Below are 26,803 nucleotides of genomic sequence, written 5' to 3' on the forward strand. Positions count from 1 at the left end.
GGGATGGGAGGAGGGAGAGTGGCTCAAGAGTGAGCTGGTAAATGTATAATTATTGGTGATTTGTATGGTTGTACAGCAAAAACCAACACAACATTGTAAAGCAATTTTCACCCAATTAAAAATAAAAAAATTTTAAGAAATTGACAAGTTGATTCTAAAATTATATAGAAATGCAAAGAACATAGTATAACCAAAATTTTTTGGTAAACAACAAAGTTGGAGACTTACACTATTTGATTTCAATATTTACTATAAATCTACCATAAATCAACACAGTGTAGTTTTGGTGTTAGGTGTTTAGGTCAAAGGAACTGTAGAAAGAATCCAAAAAAGATCCACTCATATAACGCAGGTGTACAAGCTGAAACTGTGGTAAGTGATCTTAATAATCAATTTTGAAAAAAAAAAAAAACAATTATTTTGTGACATTTACATATGTTTGTTAAAACGTTGAAAACTCTCTTGTGTGTGTGCATGCTAAGTCACTTCAGTTGTGCCCAGCTCTTTGAGAATCCATGGACTATAGCCTGCCAGGCTCCTCTGTCCATAGAATTCTCCAAGCAAGAATACTGGAGTAGGTAGCCATGCCCTCCTCCAGGGATCTTCCTGATCCAGGGGTCAAACCTGCATCTCTTATGTCTCCTGCATTGACAGGCGGGTTCTTTACCACTAGTGCCACCTGGGAAGCCCAAATACATTTTACTGTTGGTTATAAACATATAGGGAAATGTTTTTAAATAAAACTGATATTTATTCAACATATTGTCATTTATAAATTAGTGTTGGAGAAGGTAATCCTAAGAACAAGACCACCAGTTGACCTGTGAGCTATGCCCAGGCAAACTTAAAGTTCTTTTATACCCTCTCTTGCCCATGGGCTGTGCATTCCACACCTTTCCCATGCTGGAAATTGCCCAAGAACACAGCCTTGAGTTAGTAAGGTGGTGTTGAAACCATTTGACTGAGTCTAATTAAAGGCTCTATATAAACTATTAAGGTTCTGGCAGACAACTGTGGAAATCCACTTATATTGCAGCCACCCAAGACAAACTTCATATACAAGTTTTCTTGCTTATTAAACCAGCCACCTACCAATCTAGAGTCGTCTGCCTCTTTCTTCAGTCTCTCCCTACCCTCTGTTTATGAAGGCCTGTTTATGAAGGCCCAGAAACTCCCAAAGAGGTGTTTTCTTTATTAAACACACACACACACACACACACACACACACACACACACACACATATGGCCTCCAACTTATGATCATTGGAATCACAATTTTTCAACTTTACAATGGTACAGAAACAATATACATTCAGTAGTAACTCTGTTTGAATTTTGACCTTTCCCTGGGCTAGAAGGAAATAGCCTGGGAAATCCCATGGACAGAGGGCAGGCTACAGTCCATGCGGTCGCAAAGAGTTGGACACGACTAAAGTGACTAAGCTTGCTGAGCTAGTAACATGCGGTATGTTACTCCGTCCTAATGTAGGCAGTGCCAGAGAGCCACAGCTCCCAGTCAGCCACACAATCACCAGTATAATCAATTGATACACTAACAACCATTCTGTTTCTCACTTTCAGTACTGTACTCAATAAATTACATGAGATATTCAACACTTTATTATAAAAGAGGCTTTGCATTAGATGATTTTTACCTAACTGTATGCTGATTTAAGTGTTCTGAGCAGATTTAAAGTTCAGTTCAGTTCAGTCGTTCAGTCGTGTCCGACGCTTTGTGACCCCATGAACCTCAGCACGACAGGCCTCCATGTCCATCACTAACTCCTGGAGTCCACCCAAACCCATGTCCATTGAGTTGATGATGCCATCCAGCTATCTCATCCTCTGCCGTCCACTTCTCCTCTAGCTCTCAATCTTTCCCAGCATCAGGGTCTTTTCCAATGAGTCAGCTCATCTTATCAGGTGGCCAAAGTACTGGAGTTTCAGCTTCAACATCAGTTCTTTCAATGAACATCCAGGACTCATCTCCTTTAGGATGGACTGGTTGGATCTCCTTGCAGCCCAAGGGACTCTCAAGAGTCTTCTCCAATACCACAGTTCAAAAGCATCAACTCTTCAGTGCTCAGCTTTCTTTATAGTCCAACTCTCACACCGATACATGACCACTGGAAAAACCATAGCCTTGACTAGATGGACTTTTGTTGGCAAAGTAATGTCTCTGCTTTTTAATATGCTGTCTAGGTTGGTCATAACTTTCCTTCCAAGGAGTAAATGTCTTTTAATTTCATGGCTGCAATCACCATCTGCAGTGATTTTGGAGCCCAGAAAAATAAAGTCAGCCACTGTTTCCACTATTTCCCCATCTATCTGCCATGAAGTGATGAGAGCAAATGCCATAAGCTTAGTTTTCTGAATGCTGAGCTTAAAGCCAACTTTTTCATTCTCCTCTTTCACTTTCCTCAAGAGGCTCTTTAGTTCTTCACTTTCTGCCATAAGGGTGGGGTCATCTGCATATCTGAGGTTATTAATATTTCTCCCAGCAATCTTGATTCCAGCTTGTGCTTCATCCAGCCAAGCGTTTCTCATGATGTACTCTGCATAAAAGTTAAATAAGCAGACTGACAACATAACAGCCTTGACGTACTCCTTTTCTGTTTGGAACCAGTCTGTTGTTTCATGTCCAGTTCTAACTGTTACTTCCTGACCTGCATATAAGTTTCTCAAGAGGCAGCTCAGGTGGTCTGGTATTCCCATCTCTTTCAGAATTTTCCACAGTTTATTGTGATCCACACAGTCAAAGGCATTGGCATAGTCAATAAAGCAGAAATAGATGCTTTTCTGAACTCTCTTGCTTTTTCGATGATCCAGCGGATGCTGGCAATTTGATCCCTCATTCCTCTGCCTTTTCTAAAATCAGCTTGAACACCTGGAATTTTGCAGCTCACGTTTTGCTGAAGCCTGGCTTGGAGAATCTTGAGCATTACTTTACTAGCGTGTGAGATGAATGCAATTGTGCGGTAGTTTGAGCATTCTTTGGCATTGCCTTTCTTTGGGATGGGATGTAATACAGAGCAAGCATCTTTTCTGTACCTGTCTAAGTTTGGGTTGGCTTCCACCATTTTATCTTTGCATTTCTTTTTCGTTTTTTCCAGGAGGAATAGTGGCTTCTCCTACTACTTTCCCATGTAATTAAAGAGAAGAAGGAGTCAAAGATGAAGTAGAGCTCCCAACAGAAAAATTCATGTGTAACAGCTGCTCCTGTTAATTCTGTTCATCATTTTTCTTGTTATTTTTCACTCTTTTAGAACCATCTTAGCTCCATGAATGTGGTCAAGGCTCTTCTTTCATAAAGGTTATTAGTCAAGTCAAGGTTTTATAATCATTGGTGAAGGAACAAGAACACTGGTCTCAGAGTTAATTCTGGACTCAAGAGTCAGCTCTATCACTCCATGACTGTGAACAAGCCAATTAACCTCTCTGGGCCTGTTTTCCAAATGACCATCTATTTAATGGACAGAATAATACCCAGGCTACCTTATTAAAAGGAGTAGTATGAAGGGCAAATGAAACAATGTATGTCTCAAAGCGCTTTGTAAAACATGAGACTATATGATTCTTCTTCAATACGAATTTGGAAAAGAATTCAAAAAGCATTCCTAGATATTTTTTTCTAGACAAAATAAAACAAAATTAAACGGAAAAAAAAATAAAAACAAAGGAAATGAGAAAACTGGGTTGGCTTCAATTTCAAAATGGAGATATGGCTTGGCTTCCCATACCCACCCACGATCACCAAATTTTTATGTTTGTATTTTCAAAGTCATAAAATATTTCTAAATGTTCCAAAAAATGTTAAGTTTTATGCCAATTTTGTTTTCTCTGGGACATCTCCTTTTCATCACAACTATTTTCTTCATTTATGTTAATAACTTGACCTTTACCAAGTTCCTTTGGCTGCATATCTAGAGTCTCTCCAGCGCACCACTGTTAACATTCCCACTGTCAGCTATTACTTCTATAATGACATTTACATTCTATGGAATCTTATGTCTAACACTATCACCTTCTTTGGTCCACTTCTATCTTGATTTCCTCTTTCAGATATCTATTTGTGTAAGCTGTCACAATGATTTAACAATGGGTTACAGAGAGACTACACAACTTCATACTCTTCAAAACATGCACACCGACCAATCACCAAGAGACTCTGAGATAAGCGACATGATTTGTCACTTTATTATAATGTGTATCTATTATTTATGTAGCAATCTGTGGACTAAAAAGCTAGCAGCTAATATACTATAGTAACTGAAATTTGAGCTGAGTTGTTGGGAAACTGGTATCATTTAACTAAACCATGATAATTAAATATCATGTATACTGGAATTATGTAAACTAAGAACTGTCTTATTGAAATAAATGTTAAATTTAAATTATTTAGAATACGTCTCTGTGGCTACTTGACTAATAGAAAAGTTTCATTTGCATTTACAAAGGTTTTTACTTTTCAAAGTGTTTTCCATATATTAACTCACCAGTGATTTTTGGCAAATCACAAAATTTAAAGCTAGAAGGAAACTTACCTATTGTATTAGTGAGTTAGGCTAACTGCTTAACAATAACTTCAAATTTTTAGTGGCTTAATATAATAAAATTTAATTTATTATTCAGTCAATAGCCAAACGTGAGATAGCAAAAGCAGTTCTGGTCCATGCAGTCATTCAGGAGTACAGGATTATTCTGCATGTGAATCTACTCTTTACAGCATCAGATCTTGTTTCCATCACCAGTCACATCCACAACTGGGTGTTGTTTTTGCTTTGGTTCCATCTCTTCATTCTTTCTGGAGTTATTTCTCCACTGACCTCCAGTAGCAGATCTTATGGAAATTATATACATCACATATCTGATTTCACTGACCATAATCCAGTCACATGATCACATCTAAAGGCAAAAGAGGCTGTGTGTCCAGTAGGAAAAATGGATCTATTTTTTAAATAACTATCCAATTGATCCCCCAGGAATTTTCTAATCTGTGTGTTTTAATTTATACAGATGGCTTTTGAAGTCCAGGGAAATAAAGGTCATATCATGAGTGATAGTGAGCCTGGGACCAGAATTTACATAATCTGCCTGCTATTTTAGTTCTCTTGCCTTTCTATCAAATGGCAACAATTTGCTCTCACATGTATTCTATTTTAATCATTGCTTGTTTGCCTTTCAATTGAATTTATTTTAAATTCAATTGTTAAAATAGATTCAAAGTCCAAAAAATTTAGTTGTTGATAAATTATCCAACTGAAAATTAATTCAAAGTCACGTTTATTAGGGGTTCAAATGAATAGCATGTAAACTATAAGTTCATAAACATATAAATTGTTTTAAACCATCTCCCTTAAATAAGACATGATAGATGAATTGTATTTAATTGTATGTGCAAAGATAACTCAGTCGTGAAAAACTTAGCTCTTGGTGTCAACTCTTATATGCCACTGCTACACATTTTCTTCTTTCCTCCTGAACATCAGACTTTCTTAATTAAACAAATATATCATCTATACCTTGTGATTATAGTTCAACAATTAAAATCTTGGAATTAAAAGAAACACCATTTATTTCAGAGCATGCAGAGTTTTTCATCTTGCCAGATAACTAGAGAAAACAGGCTCCCCACAGTTCATATGCTGTTTATGAAGGTAATATTGTGTAACCCATCACAGGCTAAAACATGACAGTCAAGTTCAAAGAAAGCAATGGCATTTTAACTTTTGTGCTTGATGAAGCATATGTAAACAGCAAAACATTCTGCCTGGTACTATTTGATGGTATTAGAGAATGAACTTTTCCTCACCTCAGGCCCAAGTAAAATTCACAATTAATAATTTTACTGTTATCCATGAGCTATTTCAGTTTATCTTCGTATGTGCATGGGTGCATGCTGTCACTTCAGCCATATCCAACTCTTTGCAACCCTATGGACTATAGCCTGCCATGCTCCTCTGTCCATCGGACTTGCCAGGCAAGAACACTGGAACAGGTTGCTGCGCCCTCCTCCAGGGGAACTTCCCAACTCAGGGATCGAACTTGCATCTTTTACATCTCCTACACTGGCAGACAGGTTCTTTATCACTAATGCCACCTGGGAAGCCCTATCTCCTAATATAACCTATATAAATAAATCTACCCTATATTTTCTTCTACTACTTTTGTTTAAATAGTCATCATTATTTACTATCCTTTTTTTTCTGTTTGAAATTTATTTTCTCATTCTTAGATCTCATAACATGTGGTAGATATGGCCTATGCTCTGCTTAAGGAGGACTAGGTCCTTCTGTCACACTGAAAATTTGTCTAGTCTTCATTAAATAGATATATTTCTACCTCAGTGAAGTTAAAGGCTCATAATAAAAGTTATCTACAATGTGCTGCAAATTTACCATCTATACAGTGTCCCTATTCACAACACAAATCATCCATAAAGGTAACTAAAGGTGAAATAACCCTAATCACCAGGAAGTTAGAATTTGATAGAAAAAGTTCACCCTGAATGCATCTTTCTGGAGGATCTAACAAGGATTTTTAATATAAACCTTCACATTTTCTCATTATTTGCCATTATTTTGAGCCCAATCCAGGGTAATATATGGCCTTATTTCACCAACATCTTACATATCAAAAAGGGCACAAATAGCTAAAATGACCTTGAATTCTAGAGAAGCCCAGAAACATAAACTATAAGATAGAGACATTTAGAAAACTTCATAGCAATATCATGACTGTAAAACTGTATTACCTAGATGGACTTCCCAGGTGGCACAGTGGTAAAGAATCCGCCTGCCAATTTAGGAGACACAATAGAGGCAGGTTTGATCCCTGGGTCAGGAAGATCCCCTGGAGTAGGAAATGACAACCTGCTCCAGTGTTCTTGCCAGGAAAATTCCAAGGTCAGAGGAACTTGGCGGGCTATGGTCCATGGGATTGCACAGAGTCAGATACAACTGAGAACACACACACACATATTATATAGATAAGTTCAAGTTCAAATAACATTTTGGATATAGGTAGGTTGGATCATCAAAGGAAGAATTACTTTGCACCAAAACCAGAACCAAAGAACAAAGACTCTAGAATAAAATAGATTGGTCAATTTAATGCTAATTGGTGTCTGTAGGATAAATTTAAATAACTTAGACTTTGTTTTGCACCATTTAGATTACAGAAGCATAATAGTGTTTCCATGTATTGGGAATTAAACCAATCAGAATTAGAAAGTACTACACAGTTACCAAGCAAGGTAGCCTAGGACCACTTCCCATAGTATACTGACATGATAGTTCAGTTCAGTTCAGTCGCTCAGTCGTGTCCGACTCTTTGAGACCCCATGAATCGCAGGACGCCAGGCCTCCCTATCCATCACCAACTCCCAAAGTTCACTCAGACTCACGTCCATCGAGACATGATAGTAGTAGTATAATAAAGTAGATGTCTGAGCATAATAATGGCATAAACGAAGTAGCACTTTGAAGACTATCCAAGAAGTGGTATATATTGTTCCTAGGGCAGAAATGGGGAAAACTTTGTGGAAACAAAAGAAGGAAAAATGAAGAGGGGGATAGATTTGTATTTGTAAAAGTATGTAAATCCAGGCACCTCACATTTGTTTAGAACATCTCATGCTACAGACCTTTCAGGGCTGCCACTGACTTAGTAGACAACCTGAGTGAATAAATCAGTATTATCTGATTTTCTGTACTTCTCTTCCCCTATTCTTCTGTCTATTGGCACCTCTGTAAATTCTCAGACTGAGAATCAGAGGCAGTAACTTTCTAAGTACTTGGGACTCAGACTGCATTTGTAGAAATCCTGAGTGTCAATAAATGTATCCTGTGTCTCTATCTCTTGCCAAAGAAAGGTGAGGTTACCCAGATTAAGAAGAAGAGATGGGGAAGTTCAATGAAAGAGTATAAAGATAGGACACAAGTCATAATGACATAAAGCATTAGCTAAGAATTAGAGTAGACATTGGGAGGAAGTAATGGCCAGCATAAACTTCATCAGGAAAACTGTAAATTAAATAAACTGTAAATTGGAGAAAGAAATGGCAACCCAATCCGGTATTCTTGCCTGGAGAACCCCATGGATAATATGAAAAGGCAAAAGGATATGACACTGGAAGATGAGCTCCCTCACCCAGGTCTGAAGGTGTCCAATATGCTAGTGGCGGAGAACAGAGGACAATCACTAATAGCTCCAAAAAGAATGAAGTGGCTGGGCAAAAGAAAGAACAACACTCAACTCTTGATGTGTCTGGTGGTGAAAGTAAAGTCTGATGCTGTAAAGAACAACATTGCATAGGGATCAAGGTAAATTGGATGGGGTCGAGCAGGAGATGGCAAGACTGAACATCAACATTTTAGGAATTAGTGAACTAAAATGGATGGGGATGGGGGAATTTAATTCAGATGACCATTGTGTCTACTGGGGAATAATCCCTTAGAAGAAATGGAGTAGCCTTCACAGTCAACAAAAGAGTCTGAAATACAGTACTAAGATGCAGCCTCAAAAATGACAGACAAAACTCAGTTCGTTCCCAAGACAAACCACTCAGCATCACAGTAATCCAAGTCTATGCCCTAACCACTGATGCCAAAGAAGCTAAAGTTGACAGGTTCTGTAAAGACCTACAACATTTTCTAGAACTTACACAAAAATAAGATTCCCTATTCATCACAGGGGATTGGAATGCAAAAGTAGATGGGGAACATGTGTATACCTGTGGCAGATTCATGTTGATGTATGGCAAAACCAATACAATATTGTAAAGTAATTAACCTCCAATTAAAATAAATAAATTTATATTTTTAAAAAATTTTTAAAAAGAGAGACAGCCAGTATAACAAGCAAGTTTGACCTTGGAGTACAAAATGAAGCAGGGTAAAAACTAACTAGGTTTGGCAAAAGAACATGCTAGTCATAGCAAACACCCTCTTCCAACAACATACAAGACAAATTTACACATGGACATCACCAGTAGTCAATACCAAAATCAGACTGATAACGTTTTTGCAGCCAAAGGTGGAGAAGCTCTATACAGTCAGCAAAAAAAAAAAAGACCAAGAGCTGACTATGACTCAGATCATGAGCTCCTTATTGAAAAAATCAGCCTTAAATTGAAGAAAGTAGGGAAAATCCCTGGACCATTCAGCTTTGACCTAAATCAAATCCCTTACAGGAGATGATGAATAGATTCAAGGGATTAGATCTGATAGACAGAGTGCCTAAAGAACTATGGACAGAGATTTGTGACATTGTATAGGAGACAGTGATCAAGACCATCCCCAAGAAAAAGAAATGCAAAAAGACAAAATGTTTGCGAAGCCTTACAAATTGTTGAGAAAAGAAAAGACACAGAAGGCAAAGAATAGGAAAGACATATCCATCTGAATGCAGAGTTCCAAATAACAGCAAAGAGAAAAAGCCTTCCTAAAGATCCATGCAAAAAATAGAAGAAAACAATTGAATGGGAAGGATTAGAGATCTCTTCAGGAAAATTAGAGCTATCAAAGGAATGTTTCATGCAAGGATGGGCATAATAAAGAACAGAAACTGTAAGGACATAATAGAAGCAGAAGAGATTAAGTAGAGGTGGCATAAACACACAGAACAACTATACATAAAAGGTCTTCACAATCCGGATAGAGCATGAAGTCAAGTGGGCTTCAGGAAACATTACTACAAACAGCACTAGTGAAGGTAACAGAATTTCAGCAGAACTATTTAAAGTCCTAAAAGATGATGCTGTTGAAGTGCTGCACTTAATATGTCAGCAAATTTAGAAAACTCAACAGTGGCCATAGGACTAGAAAACGTCAGTTTTCATTCCAATCTCAAAGAAGGGCAATGCCAAAGAGTGTGCAAACTACCATACAATTGAGCTCACTTCACATTCTAGCAAGGTTATGCTCAAAATCCTTCAAGCTACGCTTCAACAGTACACGAATTGAGAGCTTCCAGATGTAAAAGCTGGGTTTCAAAGAGGCAAAGGACCAAAGACCAAATTGTAAATATTTGGTGGATCATGGAAAAAGCAAGGGAATTCCAGAAAAATATCTGCTTCATTGACTATGCTAAAGCCTTTGACTGTGTGGATCACAACAAACTGTTGAAATTTCTTAAAGAGATGAGAATACCAGACCACCTGGCCTGCCTCCTGAGAAACCTGTATGCTAGTTCTAAACAGCAATTAGAAACAGACATGGAACAACAGACTGGTTCCAAATTGGGAAAGGAGTACATCAAGGCTGTATATTGTCACCCTCTTTATTTAACTTCTGTGCAGAGTACATCAGGTGAGTGCTGGGCTGGATGAATCACAAGCTGGAAACAGCTTGCCAGGAGAAATATCAATAACCTCAGATATGTAGATGATACCACTCTAATGGCAGAAATTGAAGAAGAACTAAAAAGCCTCCTGATGAGGGTAAAAGAAGAGAATGAAAAATCAGGCTTGAAACTCAATATTTAAAAAACTAAGATCATGGCATCCTATCCCATCACTTCATGGCAAATAGAAGGGGTAAAATGGAAACAGTGACAGATTTTACTTTCTGGTTTCCAAAATCACTGTTTATGGTGACTGCAGCCACGAAATTGAAAGACGCTTTCTCCTTGGAAGAAAAGCTATGACAAACCTAGACAGCATATTAAAAAGGAGAGATATCAATTTGTTGACAAAAGTCTGTCTAGTCAAAGCTATGGCTTTTCCAGTAGTCATGTACAGATGTAAGGATTGGACCATAAAGAAGATTGAGCATCGAAGAATTGATGCTTTCAAATTGTGGTTCTGGAGAATACTCCTGAGAGTCCCTTGGACAGCAAGGAGATCAAACCAGTCAATCCTAAAGGAAATCAACCCTGAATATTCATTGGAAGGACTGTTGCTGAAACTGAAGCTTCAATACTTGGCCACATGAACAAACAGCTGATTCATTGGAAAAGACCCTGATGCTGGAAAGTTTGAAGGCAAAAGGAGAATGGGGCGACAGAGGATGAAATAGTTAGATAGCATCATCAACTCAACAGACATGAATTTGGGCAAACTCCAGGAGATAGTGGAGGACAAATAAGTCTGGCATGCTATAGTCCATGGGGTCGCAAACAGTCTGACATGACTTAGCAAATAAATAACAACAAATTAGCTTATCTCAAATATTATGCATTATTATTATGCCTATTAGTTAGTCAGGTAAAAATCAGGGAAAAAATCCAATTTTCAGTGCCTGAATTATTTTTCCTTTTTTCTTTTTTTATTAATTTATTTTAATTGGAAGCTAATTACTTTACAATATTGTATTGGTTTTGCCATACATGGACATGAATCCACCATGAGTGTATATCTCTTCCCCATCCTGAACACCCTTCCCACCTCCCTCCCCATCCCATCCTTCTGGGTCATCCCAGTGTACCAGCCCCAGGTACCCTGTATCATGCATCAAATCTGGACTGGTGATTCATTTCACATATGATAATATACATGTTTCAATGCCATTCTCCCAAATCATCCCACCCTCGCCCTCGCCCACAGAGTCCAAAAGACTATTCTATTCATCTGTGTCTCTTTTGCTGTCTCACATACAGGGTTTTCGTTACCATCTTTCTAAATTCCATATATATGCGTTAGTATACTGTATTGGTATTTTCCTTTCTGTCTTATTTCACTCTGTATAATAGGCTTCAGTTTCATCCACCCCATTAGAACTGATTCAAATGGATTCTTTTTAATGGCTGAGTAATACTCCATTGTGTATGTGTACCACAGCTTTCTTATCCATTCATCTGCTGATGGACATCTAGGTTGCTTCCATGTCCTGGCTATTATAAACAGTGCTGTGATGAACATTGGGGTACACCTGTTTCCTTCAATTCTGGCTTCCTCACGGTGAATGTCCAGCAGTAGGATTGCTGGGTTGTATGGCAGTTCTATTTCCAGTTTTTTAAGGAATCTCCACACTGTTCTCCATAGTGGCTGTACTAGTTTTCATTCCCACCAACAGTATAAGAGGGTTCCTTTTTCTCCACACCCTCTCCAGCATTCATTGTTTATAGACTTTTTGATAGCAGCCATTATGACCAGTGTGAGATGGTACCATATTACCTCATTGTGATTTTGATTTGCATTTCTCTGATAATGAATAATGTTGAGCATCTGTTCATGTGTTTGTTAGCCATTTGTATGTCTTCTTTGGAGAAATGTCTGTTTAGTTCTTTGGCCCATTTTTTGATTGGGTCATTTATTTCTCTGGAATTGAGCTGCAGGAGTTGCTTGTATATTTTTGAGAATAATTCTTTGTCAGTTGCTTCATTTGATATTGTTTTCTCCCATTCTGAAGTCTCTTTTTTCTCCTTGCTTACAGTTTCCTTTGTTGTGCAAAAGCTTTTAAGTTTAATTAGGTCTCATTTGTTTACTTTTGCGTTTATTTCCATTACTCCGGGAGTTGGGTCACAGAGGATCCTGCTATTATTTACCTCAGAGAGTGTTTCTCCTGTGTTTTCCTTTAGGAGTTTTATAGTTTCTGCTTTTACATTTAGACCTTTGATTGATTTTGAGTTTATTTTTCTGTATGATGTTAGAAAGTGTTCTACTTTCATTCTTTTACAAGTGGTTGACCAGTTTTCCCAGCACCACTTGTTAAAGAGATTGTCTTTAACCATTGTATATTCTTGCCTCCTTTGTCAAAGATAAGATGTCCATAGGTGTGTGGATTTATCTCTGGGATTTCTAATTTGTTCCATTGATCTATATTTCTGTCTTTGTGCCAGTATATTGATCTATATACTGTCTTGATGACTGCGGCTTTGCAGTATAGCCTGGAATCAGGCAGGTTGATTCCTCCAGATCCATTCTTCTTTCTCAAGATTGCTTTGGTTATTCGAGGTTTATTGTATTTCATACAAATTGTGAAATTATTTGCTCTAGTTCTGTGAAAAATACCATTGGTAGCTTGATAGGGATTGCATTGAATCTAGATCGCTTTGGGTAGTATACTCATTTTCACTATATTGATCCTTCCAATCCATGAACATGGTATATTCCTCAATCTATTTGTGTCCTCTTTGATTTCTTTCACCAGTGTTTTATAGTTTTCTATATATAGGTCTTTTGTTTCTTTAGGTAGTTTTTGTTTCTGCAAGTATTTTATTCTTTTTGTTGCAATGGTGAATGGAATTATTCCTTATTTCTCTATTTTCTCATTATTAGTGTATAGGAATGCAAGGCATTTCTGTGTGTTGATTTTATATCCTGCAACTTTACTATATTCATTGATTAGCTCTAGTAATTTTCTGGTGGCATCTTTAGGGTTTTCTATGTAGAATCATATCATCTGCAAACAGTGAGAGTTTTACTTCTTCTTTTCCAATTTGGATTCATTTTATTTCTTTTTCTGTTCTGATTGCTGCAGCTAAAACTTCCAAAACTATGTTGAATAGTAGTGGTGAATGTGGGCACCCTTGTCTTGTTCCTGTTTGGGGGAAATACTTTCAATTTTTCACCATTAAGGATAATGTTTCTTGTGGGTTTGTCATATATAGCTTTTATTATGTTGAGGTATGTTCCTTCTATTCCTGCTTTCTGGAGAGTTTTTATCATAAATGGATGTTGAATTTTGTCAAAGGCTTTCTCTGCATCTATTGAGATAATTATATGGCTTTTATTTTTCAATTTGTTCATATGGTGTATTACATTGATTTGTGGATATTTAAGGATCCTTGCATCCCTGGGATAAAGCCCACTTGGTCACCATGTGTGATCTTTTTAATGTGTTGTTGGATTCTGATTGCTAGAATTTTGTAAAGAATTTTTGCATCTATGTTCATCAGTGATATTGGCCTGTAGTTTTCTTTTTTTGTGGCATCTTTGTCAGGTTTTGGTATTAGGGTGATGATGGCCTCATAGAATGAGTTTGGAAGTTTACTTTCCTCTGCAATTTTCTGGAAGGGTTTGAGTAGGATAGTTGTTAGCTCTTTCTAAATTTTTGGTAGAATTCAGCTGTGAACCCGTCTGGACCTGGGCTTTCCTTTGCTGGAAGATTCCTGATTAAAGTTTCAATTTCTGTGCTTGTGATGGGTCTGTTAAGATTTTCTATTTCTTCCTGGTTCAGTTTTGGAAAGTTGTACTTTTCTAAGAATGTTTCCATTTCTTCCACGTTGTCCATTTTATTTGCATATAGTTGCTGATAGTAGTCTCTTATGATCCTTTGTATTTCTGGTTGTCTGTTGTGATCTCTTCGTTTTTGTTTCTAATTTTATTGATTTGATTCTTCTTCCTTTGTTTCCTGATGAGTCTGGCTAATGGTTTGTCAATTTTATTTATCCTCTCAAAGAACCAACTTTTGGCTTTGTTGATTTTTGCTATGGTCTCTTTTCTTTTGCATTTATTTCTGCCCTAATTTTTAAGATTTGTTTCCTTCTACTAACCCTGGAGTTCTTCATTTCTTCCTTTTCTAGTTGCTTTGGGTGTAGAGTTAGGTTATTTATTTGACTTTTTTCCTGTTTCTTGAGGTATGCTTGTATTGCTATGAACGTTCCCCTTAGCACTGCTTTTCCAGTGTCCCACAGGTTTTGGGTTGTTGTGTTTTCATTTTCATTCGTTACTATGCATATTTTGATTTCTTTTTTGATTTCTTCTGTGATTTGTTGGTTATTCAGCACCGTATTGTTCAGCCTCCATGTTGGAATTTCTAATAGTTTTTCTCTTGTTGCTGAGATCTAATCTTACTGCATTGTGGTCAGAAAAGATGTTTGGAATGATTTCAAATTTCTTTGAATTTACCAAGGCTAAATTTATGGCCCAGGATGTGATCTATCCTGAAGAAGGTTCCGTGTGCACTTCAGAAAAAGGTGAAATTCATTGTTTTGGGGTGAAATGTCCTACAGATGTCAATTAGGTCTAACTGGTCTATTGTATCACTTAAAGTTTGCTGTTCCTTGTTAATTTTCCATTTAGTTGATCTATCCATAGGTGTGAGTGGGGTATTAAAGTCTCCCACTATTATTGTGTTATTGTTAATTTCCCCTTTCATACTTGTTAGCACTTGTCTTACATATTGCAGTGCTCCTATGTTGGGTGCATATATATTTATAATTGTTATATCTTCTTCTTGGATTGATCCTTTGATCATTATGTAGTGTCCTTCTTTGTCTCTTTTCACAGCCTTTGTTTTAAAGTCTATTTTATCTAATATGAGTATTGCTAATCCTGCTTTCTTTCGGTCGCTAATTGTGTGGAATATCTTTTTCCAGCCCTTCACTTTCAGTCTGTATGTGTCCCTTGTTTTGAGGTAGGTCTCTTGTATACAACATATATATAGGTCTTGTTTTTGTATCCATTCTTCCAGTCTTTGTCTTTTGGTTGGGGCACAACCCATTTATGTTTAAGGTAATTATTGATAAGTATGCTCCCATTGCCATTTACTTCATTGTTTTGGGTTCGAGTTTATACACCCTTTTTGTGTTTCCTGTCTAGAGAAGATCCTTTAGCATTTGTTTGAGAGCTCGTCTGGTGGTGTTGAATTCTCTCAGCCTTTTCTTATGTGAAGTCAAGTGGGCCTTAGAAAGCATCACTACGAACACAGCTAGTGGAGGTGATGGAATTCCAGTAGAGCTATTTCAAATTCTGAAAGATGATTCTGTGAGAGTGCTGCATTCAATATGCCAGCAAATTTGGAAAACTCAGTAGTGGCCACAGGACTGGAAAAGGTCAGTTTTCATTCCAATCCCAAAGAAAGCCAATGCCAAAGAATACTCAAACTACCACATAATTGCACTCATCTCACACACTAGTAAAGTAATGTCAAAATTCTCCAAGCCAGGCTTCAGCAATACGTGAACTGTGAACTTCCTGATGTTCAAGCTGGTTTTAAAAAAGGCAGAGGAAACATGGATCAAATTGCCAACATCCGCTGGATCATGGAAAAAGCAAGAGAGTTCCAGAAAAACATCTCTTTCTGCTTTATTGACTATGCCAAAGCCTTTGACTGTGTGGATCACAATAAACTGTGGAAAATTCTGAGAGAGATGGGAATACCAGACCACCTGACCTGACTCGAGAAATCTGTTTGCAGGTCAGGAAACAACAGTTAGAACTGGACATGGAACAACAGACTGGTTCCAAATAGGAAAAGGAGTACATCAAGGCTGTGTATTGTCACCCTGCTTATTTAACTTATATGCAGAGTACATCATGAGAAACACTGTATTGGAAGAAACACAAGCTGGAATCAAGACTGATGGGAGAAATATCAATAACCTCAGATATGCAGATGACACCATCCTTATGGCAGAAAGTGAAGAGTAGCTAAAACGCCTCTTGATGAAAAGTGAAAGAGGAGAGTGAAAAAGTTGGCCTAAAGTTCAACATTCAGAAAACGAAGATCATGGCATCCGGTCCCATCACTTCATGGGAACTAGATGGGGAAACAGTGGAAACAGTGTCAGACTTTATTTTGTGGGGCTCCAAAATCACGGCAGATGGTGACTACAGCCATGAAATTAAAAGACGCTTACTCCTTGGAAGAAAAGTTATGACCAACCTAGATAGCATATTCAAAAGCAGAGACATTACTTTGCCGACTAAGGTCCATCTAGTCAAGGCTATGGTTTTTCCTGTGGTCACGTATGGATGTGAGAGTTGGACTGTGAAGAAGGCTGGGCACCGAAGAATTGATGCTTTTGAAATGTGGTGTTGGAGAAGACTCTTGAGAGTCCCTTGGACTGCAAGGAGATCCAACCAGTCCATTCTGAAGGAGATCAACCCTGGGTGTTCTCTGAAAGGAATGATGCTAAAGCAGAAACTCCAATACTTTGGCCACCTCATGCGAAGAGTTGACTCATTGGAAAAGACTCTGATGCTGCGAGGGATTGGGGGCGGGAGGAGAAGGGGATGGCAGAGGATGAGATGGCTGAATGGCATCACTGACTCGATGGACATGAGTCTGATTGAACCCTGGGAGTTGGTGATGGACAGGGAGGCCTGGCGTGCTGCGATTCATGGGGTTGCAAAAATTCGGACACGACTGAGCAACTGAACTGATCTGATAGCTTTTGATACTCCTTCATATTTGAATGATCCTTGCTGGGTACAGTAATCTGGGCTGTAGGTTGTTTTCTTTCATCAGTTTAAGTATGTCTTGCCATTCCCTCCTCACCTGAAGAGTTTCTATTGAACGATCACCTGTTATCCTTATGGGAATCCCCTTGTGTGTTATTTGTTGTTTTTCCCTTGCTGCTTTTAATATTTGTTCTTTGTGTTTGATCTTTGTTAATTTGATTAATATGTGTCTTGGGGTGTTTCACCTTGGGTTTATCCTGTTAGGGACTCTCTGGGTTTCTTGGACTTGGGTAATTATTTCCTTCCCCATTTAGGGAAGTTTTGAACTATTATCTCCTCAAGTATTTTCTCATGGTCTTTCTTTTTTTCTTCTTCTTCTGGGACTCCTATGATTTGAATGTTGGGGCATTTACCATTGTCCCAGAGGTCTCTGAGATTGTCCTCATTTATTTTGATTCGTTTTTCTTTTTTCCTCTGTTTCATTTATTTCCACCATTCTATCTTCTACCTCACTTATCCTATCTTCTGCCTCCATTATTCTACTGTTATTTCCCTCCAGAGTGTTTTTTATCTCATTTATTGCATTATTCATTATATATTGACTCTTTTTTATTTCTCCTAGGCCCTTGTTAAACCTTTCTTGCATCTTCTCAATCCTTGTCTCCAGGCTATTTATCTGTAACTCCATTTTCTTTTCAAGAATTTGGATCATTTTCACTATCATTTTCAAAATTCTTTATCTGGTAGATTCCCTGTCTCTTCCTCCTTTGTTTGGTTTGGTGGGCATTTATCCTGTTCCTTCTCCTGCTGAGAATTTCTCTGCCTCTTCATCTTGTTTAGATTGCTGTGTTTGGTGTGGCCATTCTGTATTCTGGCTGTTTGTCAAGTTCTCTTCATTAATTTCCTCTCTGTAGGTGGGGCTGGATGGATGGCTTGTCAAGGTTTCCTGGTTAGGGAAGCTTGTGTCAGTGTGCTGGAGGGTAGAGCTGGATTTCTTCTGTCTGGAGTGCAATGAAGTGTCCAGTAATTAGTTTTGAGATGTCATTAGGTTGGTGTGACTTTGGGCAGCCTGTGTATTGGAGCTCAGGTGTTGCTGGAGAATTTGCATGGTATGTCTTGCTCTGGAACTTGTTGGCCCTTGGGTGTTGCTTGGTGTCAGTGTATGTATGGAGGCATTTTATGAGTTCTCTGGTGTTCTCAGGATTTGGACTTAAGCCTCCTGCCTCTGGTTTTCAGTCTTATTCTTACAGTAGCCTCAAGACTTCTCCATCTATACAGTAGCAATGATAAAACATCTAGGTTAAAAATGAAAATTTTCTCCACAGTGAGGGACACCAGAGAGGTTCACAGAGTTCCATGGAGAAGAGGGAGGAGGGAGATAGATGTGACCTGGAGAAGAGGAGGGGATCAAAAGGGGACAGAGCAAGCTAGCCAGTAATCACTTCCCTATGTGCTCTCCACAGTCTGGACCCCTCAGAGATGTTCACGGAGTAACACAGAGAAGAGAAGAGGGAGGAAGGAGACAGAGGTGGCCAGGAGGATAAAAGGGGGAATCAAAAGGAGAGAGACATATCCAGCCAGTAATCAGTTCCCTAAGTGTTTCCCACAGCCTGGAACACACAAAGAGATTCACCGAGTTGGGTAGAGAACAGAAGGGGGAGGGAGGAGATAGAGGTGACTTGGTAGAGAAAAAGGAGAGTCCAAAGGGGGAGAGAGTAGTCAACCAGGTAATCTCGCTCCTAAGTAAAAATGGATACTGAAGACTGAGTTCTTAAATGTACAAAATTGACAACAAATACCAATAGAAAAGATTAAAAATCTAGCATAGAAGTTGGATTTTCAAAAATACAATATAAAGAAAAGAAAAACAAAGTCACAAAAATTATTATATATATATATATATATATATATGAAGTTTGCTTTAAAAATTGGGTGTTTTTTTTTTGTTTTTTTTTTTGCAAAGTAATAGTAGGTTATCAGTGAAGGCAATGGCACCCCACTCCAGTACTCTTGCCTGGAGAATCCCATGGGCAGGGGAGCCTGGTAGGCTGCAGTTCATGAGGTCGCTACAAGTCAGACATGACTGAGCAACTTCACTTTCATGCATTGGAGGAATAAATGGCAACCCACTCCAGTGTTCTTGCTTGGAGAATCCCAGGGATAGGGGAGCCTGGTGGGCTGCCATCTATGGGGTCGCACAGAGTCGGACACGATTGAAGCAACTTAGCAGCAGCAGCAGAAGTAGGTTATAAAAATGAAAATTAAAGGAGTAATAGAGGACTTAATTTTTTTTAATTTTTTTATTTTTAAGAATGATAATAGTAAAAATATATCTAGGACTTTCTCTGGTGTTGTTGTGGACAGGGTGGGGTCAGTTCATTTTCAGATAGTTCCTTGATCCTACTTATACTTCTCAAGATCTATAGGCCCCTTCCAATGTGGTCGGTGCTAACTACAGGGTTTTAATCTGTTGCACCTGTCACTTCCAAGGTGATTCCTTCTGTTTATTTTGGCTTTTAGTGTTTGCTGGTCTCTTAGGTGTCTAATTTCTGCCCTGACACAAGGTGGCGAATGTGGTCACTTTTTTAGGCTCACTTGTTCAGTCGTGCTGTGGGGAGGGAGGAACACTGCAAACGAATAACACTGGCATGTGCTCACAGTGTCTCGGCCACACTGGGTTTGTCCCCACTCTTGGCATGTGTGCTTTCCCTATCTACACTGCTTAGGCTCTAGGTTGCTCTGCAGGAAACTGTCTGAGGCCGACCCTGGGTTGTATGCACTTCCCAGGTCTAAGCCACTCATGTTCAGGCACTCGGGTAGTCCTCAGAGGTGCAGACTCTGTTGGGCCTGTGTTTTGTGCCCTTCCCAGGTACAAGCCACTCAGGTGACCAGGTGTTTGGCGAGCGCAGTCACTGCAACTTATCACTTCCCCTGTCCCTGCCGCTCAGTTTTCTGGGTGTACAACTGGTGCACCTTCTCAGGTGTGCCATGTGTCTCTTCTGGGGAGTTGATCTCTGGTTGTGACTGCCCGGCGGATGTCAGCCATCCAGAATCCCAGGAAGTCTTGGTTAGCAAAGAAGCCTGCTTGCAGTTTGGTAGATGATGTCTCTCTGGGGCTTTGATTGCCACCTTCCAGCTTTGGCTGCCCTCACCTGCCTGTCTCCGGCGGTGGATGGGCCAGTCAGCAACAGGTTAGCTCTGTTCAGTCCTTTGTTCTGAGAGTGGGCCTGTCGGTGTCTTAGGTTAGGGCTTTTCTCAGGGTAGCTATCCCACAGTCTGGTTTGCTATCTCAAGTTAGTTCCCTCAACTGCCCTCGGGGCATTCAGGTCTGGTCCTTACTCTAAGCAATGCAGCCCCCGCCTCCCTGTCCAGCCCTCACTTGCTCGTGGAGGATGTGTGTGTCTGCGCTGTTTCTCTGCTGTGAGTTACCATTGGGCACGTTATCTGTGGGGTTTAATTATTGATTTATTTTTCCTACCAGTTATGTTGCCCTCTGAGTTTCCAAGGCTCGCCACAGACTCGCCAGTGAGAGTGTTTCCTGGTGTTTGGAAACTTTTCTGTTTTTTAAGACCCCCTTCCAGGACAGTCTCTGTCCCTGCCTCTTTTGTCTCTCTTTTTATCTTTTATATTTATTCCTACCTTTTTTGAAGACAATGGGCTGCTTTTCTGGGTGCCTGATGTCCTCTGCCAGCATTCAGAAGTTGTTTTGTGGAATTTACTCAGCATTCAAATGTTCTTTTGATGAATTTGTGGGGGAGCAAGTGGTCTCCCCGTCCTATTTCTCCACCATCTTAGGACCGCCAACCTCAGTGCCTGAATTAATAGTAAGTACTTGGAGACCAGTTTTTAACCATGAATTTATCTCCAGATAATAGTGAAAATAGTCACAAAATAGAGAAAAACAGTCACTCTGGATCTCAATTTTCTTATCTTGAAAACTGTCATTTTTATTAGACTATCACTTCTAATATGAAATTTTTATAGCTAAACTAAATTAAGTATGTTAATATTTCACCAGCAAAAGAAAATTGGTGTTAAGTTCACAACACTTCCATTTTTAGTCCTTGACTTTGGCTATGACATTAGGCACTCTAATGTCACAAACCATTATGATATTACATGCTGCATTTTTTGGACTTCCTTTCCCATGTTTCTTCCTTCTTAATTGTTTTCTTGCCAAGGTGTCCAGCATCACATTGATTTAACACCTGGCAGTCATTGAAGATTAATATACTGGTCAGCATATGGATTGCTAGGTAGCCTATGAATCTCTTCTAAATCTGGGCTGAATCCCAGACTGTTGGAAATGGCAGAGGGCCAAAAGTCTAACATAGTAAAAGCTATGGAATACAGAAAAAGTGATCTTTTCTCAAGATTAAAAGGAGAAAATCAATTCATCCTGGATAGCAATTTCAAGAAGTTATATATAGTACTATATCAAATAATTTTAAATATTTGCTCTTTTCCATGCATACAAACATACACACACACTCACATTCACACTTACTCAGTCTTCTGCCTATTCTATATTTTCTAGCAAATCCAAACACAATCTTCTCTCCAGAATCTTTTCGATCTAAGACAAAAATATTACCTGGAAGAAAAAGCCTGCAAAGGCAGTTAACAAAAGCTAATTTGTAATCTTCACACAACCTCTTATACATTCCTCAGAAATAAATCCATACGAATATATTCAGTAATTCTAGAAAACAGCATCCATCTCCACCCTTAACTTTACTACACTTTAATAACAAGATTCTGAAGTTAAATGAAAAGTTTAAACCACAATTTAAAACAAAAAGACAGACAAATGAAATAGCAGGATCCAGTAGACCAGTTTTCTATGCCTCTGCTGTCAGGCATATGCATTTCCCTGAAACCATACAGAAAGCATTTATATTTAAAACATACATGAAAAAGGAACATAATGCCAGAAGACAAAAGTGGCTTCAGTAGTTACTGAAAGTAACTCGTTCAACAGATGATGCATTTCATTCTAATCATATAAGGCTGCTCAGGTTAACTTAACTGATATACTCAAACACATTCTAGGTAAGATGTGTGCGTGCTAAGTCGCTTCAATCGTGTCCGACTCTTTGCGACCCTGTGGACCATAGCCCACCAGACTCTTCTGTTCATGGATTCTCCAGGCAAGAATACTGGAGTGGATGGCCACGCCCTCCTTCAGGGGATCTTTTTGACCCAGGGATCGAACCCGCGCCTCTATGTCTGCTGTATTGGCAGGTGGTTTTTTTATCGTGAGCGCCACCTGGGAAGCCCCATAGTTAAGGTTTAGTTCAGTTCAGTTCAGTTCAGTCGCTCAGTAGTGTCTGACTCTTTGCGGCCCCATGAATCACAGCACGCCAGGCCTCCCTGTCCATCACCAACTCCCGGAGTTAACCCAACTCATGTCCATCGAGTCAGTGATGCCATCCAGCCATCTCATCCTCTGTCGTCCCCTTCTTGTTTGAAGAATAAACAGATAATGAAATGAAATGTTTTCCAAATGAAAACAAGTTACATTACTATATCATCTGATTTCTTTCTTCTAGACAATTTCACAGAATCAAGCATTCTGGCTGAAGGACTGTGACTGACTTGTTTCTATTCAAGAAAGCAATTTTCCCCTTTTTCCAACCCTGATCCCACTGATGTGGGACCCTCCAGTGATACTTAAACATATACTCTTATATATGTACACACACACACAAACAGATTCAAAACCTCAGAAAAAAATATTTACTCAAATGTATACCTTTAGCCATTCTCGACATAGGAAATTATTTCTAAAGAAAAAACTGAATATATACATCTAAAGGTAGTGAGCCAGACTTTGGCCTTACAACAAATTTTATACTTTTCAAGCATAAAATAAACTCAACTGGACTTCTGCTACTAAGGACAGAATAAGATACTACCAGACTAACACAGAGAACATATATATATTTGAGTAAACGCCGGGAGTTGGTGATGGACAGGGACGCCTGGTGTTCTGCAGTCCATGGGGTCGCAAAGAGTCAGACATGACTGAGCAATTGAACTGAACTGAACTGATATATACATATATGACCTGAATATAATACAAAAATAGCTACCTGAAGATAGTTTTGCATCGACAGATATAATATGTCCCCAATATAATATGGTACACTCCTTGAAGGCACAATAGTTAATCATCTTCTGCATTACTGAATTACTTTACTGTTTGAGCTATAAAACAGCAACTGGATTACTGAATTACTTTACTATTTGAGCTATCAAACAGCAACTACCAAAAGGACACTGTCCAGAACATGAGGACTTTATAAGCAGTACTATTACTACAATTATTGCTATATTCAAAAATAACTTCTTCATTCATAGTCATAAACACATAATGCATATGATTTGTTCATAGCTACTACAAAATGAAAAATCTAGAATTCAACCCAGATACTGATCAACCTCCTACTGTGTCCCAACTCCTCTTCTTACCATGAAGGAATTCTAAGAATATATGGTCAATACTTTTTGATCACAAGACAGAAAACATTTCAAGTGATCTTGTCCCCACAGAATGAAGAAGGCTAAAACCTTTGGAGAACAACACCTCAATAGCAATAGTCACCCTCCATGAACATGCATCAGTGCTAACACATTTATGGTTTTAGTGTCACTATTTTTTTTTTTTTGCATTTTCCCTCTGGTTGTTGGTTGGTGGGTGGCTCTGTAGTTAGAATATTATGAGGTAAGAGGAGATTTAGTGAAGGCACAAGGGGCTTCCTCTGTGGCTCAGCAGTAAAGAGTCTTCCTGCAAGGCAGGTGATGAGGGTTTGATCCCTGGGTCAGGAAGATCCCCTGGAGAAGGAAATGGCAGCTCACTGCAGTATTCTTGCCTGGAAAATCTCATAGACAGAGGAGCCTGGTGGGCTACAGTCCATGGAGTCACAAAACGTTGGACTCGACTGAGCGACTGAACAACAACAGTGAAGGTACAAAGGACTTGTATCCAAGAGTAGTCAGCACACAGAAGCAAATCAGTTCAGGCAGGTTAGTATCTTCTTTTGGTTTGTTACTGTAAGAGCAGAAAATAGCATAAAGGAGTGAATTGGGGGAAAAGCTCCCCAGTTCCTACCGCTAATGTCTAGAATGTAAAGGATAAAAACAAAACTGTTGCGGTAAAGAGCAAACAATGCCAAATTTAAAAAGCATGTGCTAATAAAAGTAATGAACAAGTAAAGTCAAAGCACCGTAGAATCTAGAATTTGCAGTGCATGATATAGCAGGCCACTGGGGAGCAAACATTGCCCCAAGAAAAGTGACTTTAAGATCATACAGCAGGGACATCAAGGATTTAATTTATTTCAATAAACAAATATTGTGACTGTGGTAGATGATGAGAATGCCTCTATGGAGAAAAGAAAAAGATTCTTTTCTGTGATTATTGCTTTGCCATGTAGTAAAAAAAATCATTAATGAATGTTTATGGATGAATCCCTTTAATAAGTAGAGTGACAAACACAGACAGCAGAAAAGATACACCTAACCAAACTACCACTGCTATTGATGTCAAAGCACAGTAACTATATGTTATTAATAAAAATATCCGTTTTCCCTTGGATACACTGCATATAGGGCTTCCACGGGGGCTCAGTGGTAAAGAATCCACCTGCAATACAGAAGACATAGGTAGACGTAGGTTCCATCCCTGGGTAGGGAAGATCCCCTGGAGTAGGGAATGGCAACCTACTCCAGCATTCTTGCCTGGAGAATCCCATGGACAGAGGAGCCTGGCAGGCTATAGTCCATGGGGTCACAAAGTCGGACACAACTGAAGTGACTGAGCATGCATACATACGGAATGCAACATTCTGCGTGGGGGTAAAATTCCCAAGTCATTCAAGACAATGAAGTTAACCTGGTACTGGAAAGCGTCTGAGGCAGTTGATGCTCAGATGAGCATCAATAGAAATTGTATCATTCACCAAACTTAACCCATCAATTCCGTCAGTTCAGTCACTCAGTCGTGTCCGACTCTTTGTGACCCCATGAATCGCAGCACACCAAGCCTCCCTGTCCATCACCAACTCCCAGAGTTTACTCAAATTCATGTCCATTGAGTCAGTGATGCCATCCATCCATCTCATCCTCTGTCTTCTCCTTCTCCTCCTGCCCCAAATCCCTCCCAGCATCAGGGTCTTTTCCAGTGAGTCAACTCTTTGCATGAGGTGACCAAAGTATTGGAGTTTCAGCTTCAGCATCTCCTTTAGGATGGACTGGTTGGATCTTGCAGTCCAAGGGACTCTCAAGAATCTCCAACACCACAGTTCAAAAGCATCCATTCTTTGGTGCTCAGCTTTCTTCACAGTCCAACTCTCACATCCATACATGACCACAGGAAAAACCATAGCCTTGACTAGATGGACCTTTGTTGGCAAAGTAATGTCTCTGCTTTTTAATATGCTATCTAGGTTGGTCATAACTTTCCTTCCAAGGAGTAAGCCATCAGTCATATGAAAATATGCTCAAATCATGAATCATCAGGGTAATGCAAATCAAAATTACAATGATATATTACTTCACTCCAGTTAGACTGGCTATTATCAGAAAGACAACAGATAACAAGTATTGGCATGAATGTAGAGAAAAGGGAACCATGTACATTACTAAAAGGAATGTAAATTGGTGCAGCCGCTATAGAAAACAGTATAGTGTTAAATGTTAACTGCTCAATCATGTTCAACTCTTTGTGACCCCATGCACTATAGCCTGCCAGTCTCCTCTGTCAATAATTCTTCAGACAAGAATACTGAAGTGGGTAGCCATATCCTTCTTCAGGAGATCTCTCTGACCCAGGGACTGAACCCTGGTCTCCTGCATTTCAGGCAGATTCTTTACCATCTGAGCCACCAAGGAACCCCCAGAAAACAGAATGGAGATTCCTAAAAAAAAATTAAAAATAGAGTTATGATTTTGGGGATATTGCCAAAGGAAATAAAATCCGTATCCTGAAGAGATTAATGCACTTCCATGTTCACTGGAGCATTATTTACAATACACAAGATACAATATGGAAACAACCTAAATGTTTCCACACACACAATAGACTATATATATATACTCTATATATATATGTACACACACATACACAACAGAATATTATTCAGCCTTTAAAAAAAAAGAAGGAAATCCTGCCATTTGTGATAACACGGATGAACCATATATATTTACACACACACACACATATGCAATGGAATATTATTCAGCCTTTAAAAAGAGAAAGAAATCCTGCCATTTGTGATAACATGGATGAACCTAGAGGACATTATGTTAAGTGAAATAAGCTAGACACAGAAAGACAGATACTGTATAGTCTCACATAAATAATTTTAAAAAGTTGAATTCATAGAAGCAGAAAGTAGAATGGTGGTTGACAGGATCTGGGGCAGTGAGGAAAGTGGGGAAATGTTGGTTGAAGAGTACAAATTTTCACCCAGGATGAATAAGTTCTAGAGAGCTAATGTGCAACAGGGTAACTGTAGCTAATAATACTGTATTGTAGACTTGAAATTTTCTAAGAGAGCAGATCTTGTGTTCTCACCAAAAAAAATAAAGTATGTGAGTAACTGAGGTCATGGATATGTTAGTTAACTTAATTATGGTAATCATTTCACAATGTATGCTTATATCAAAACATCATAATATATGTTTTAAATACATACAATTTTATGTGTCAGTCATAAAACTTGACATGTT

This window comes from Capra hircus, chromosome 2, assembly GCF_001704415.2.
Source record: "Capra hircus breed San Clemente chromosome 2, ASM170441v1, whole genome shotgun sequence".
Lineage (NCBI taxonomy): Eukaryota > Metazoa > Chordata > Mammalia > Artiodactyla > Bovidae > Capra > Capra hircus.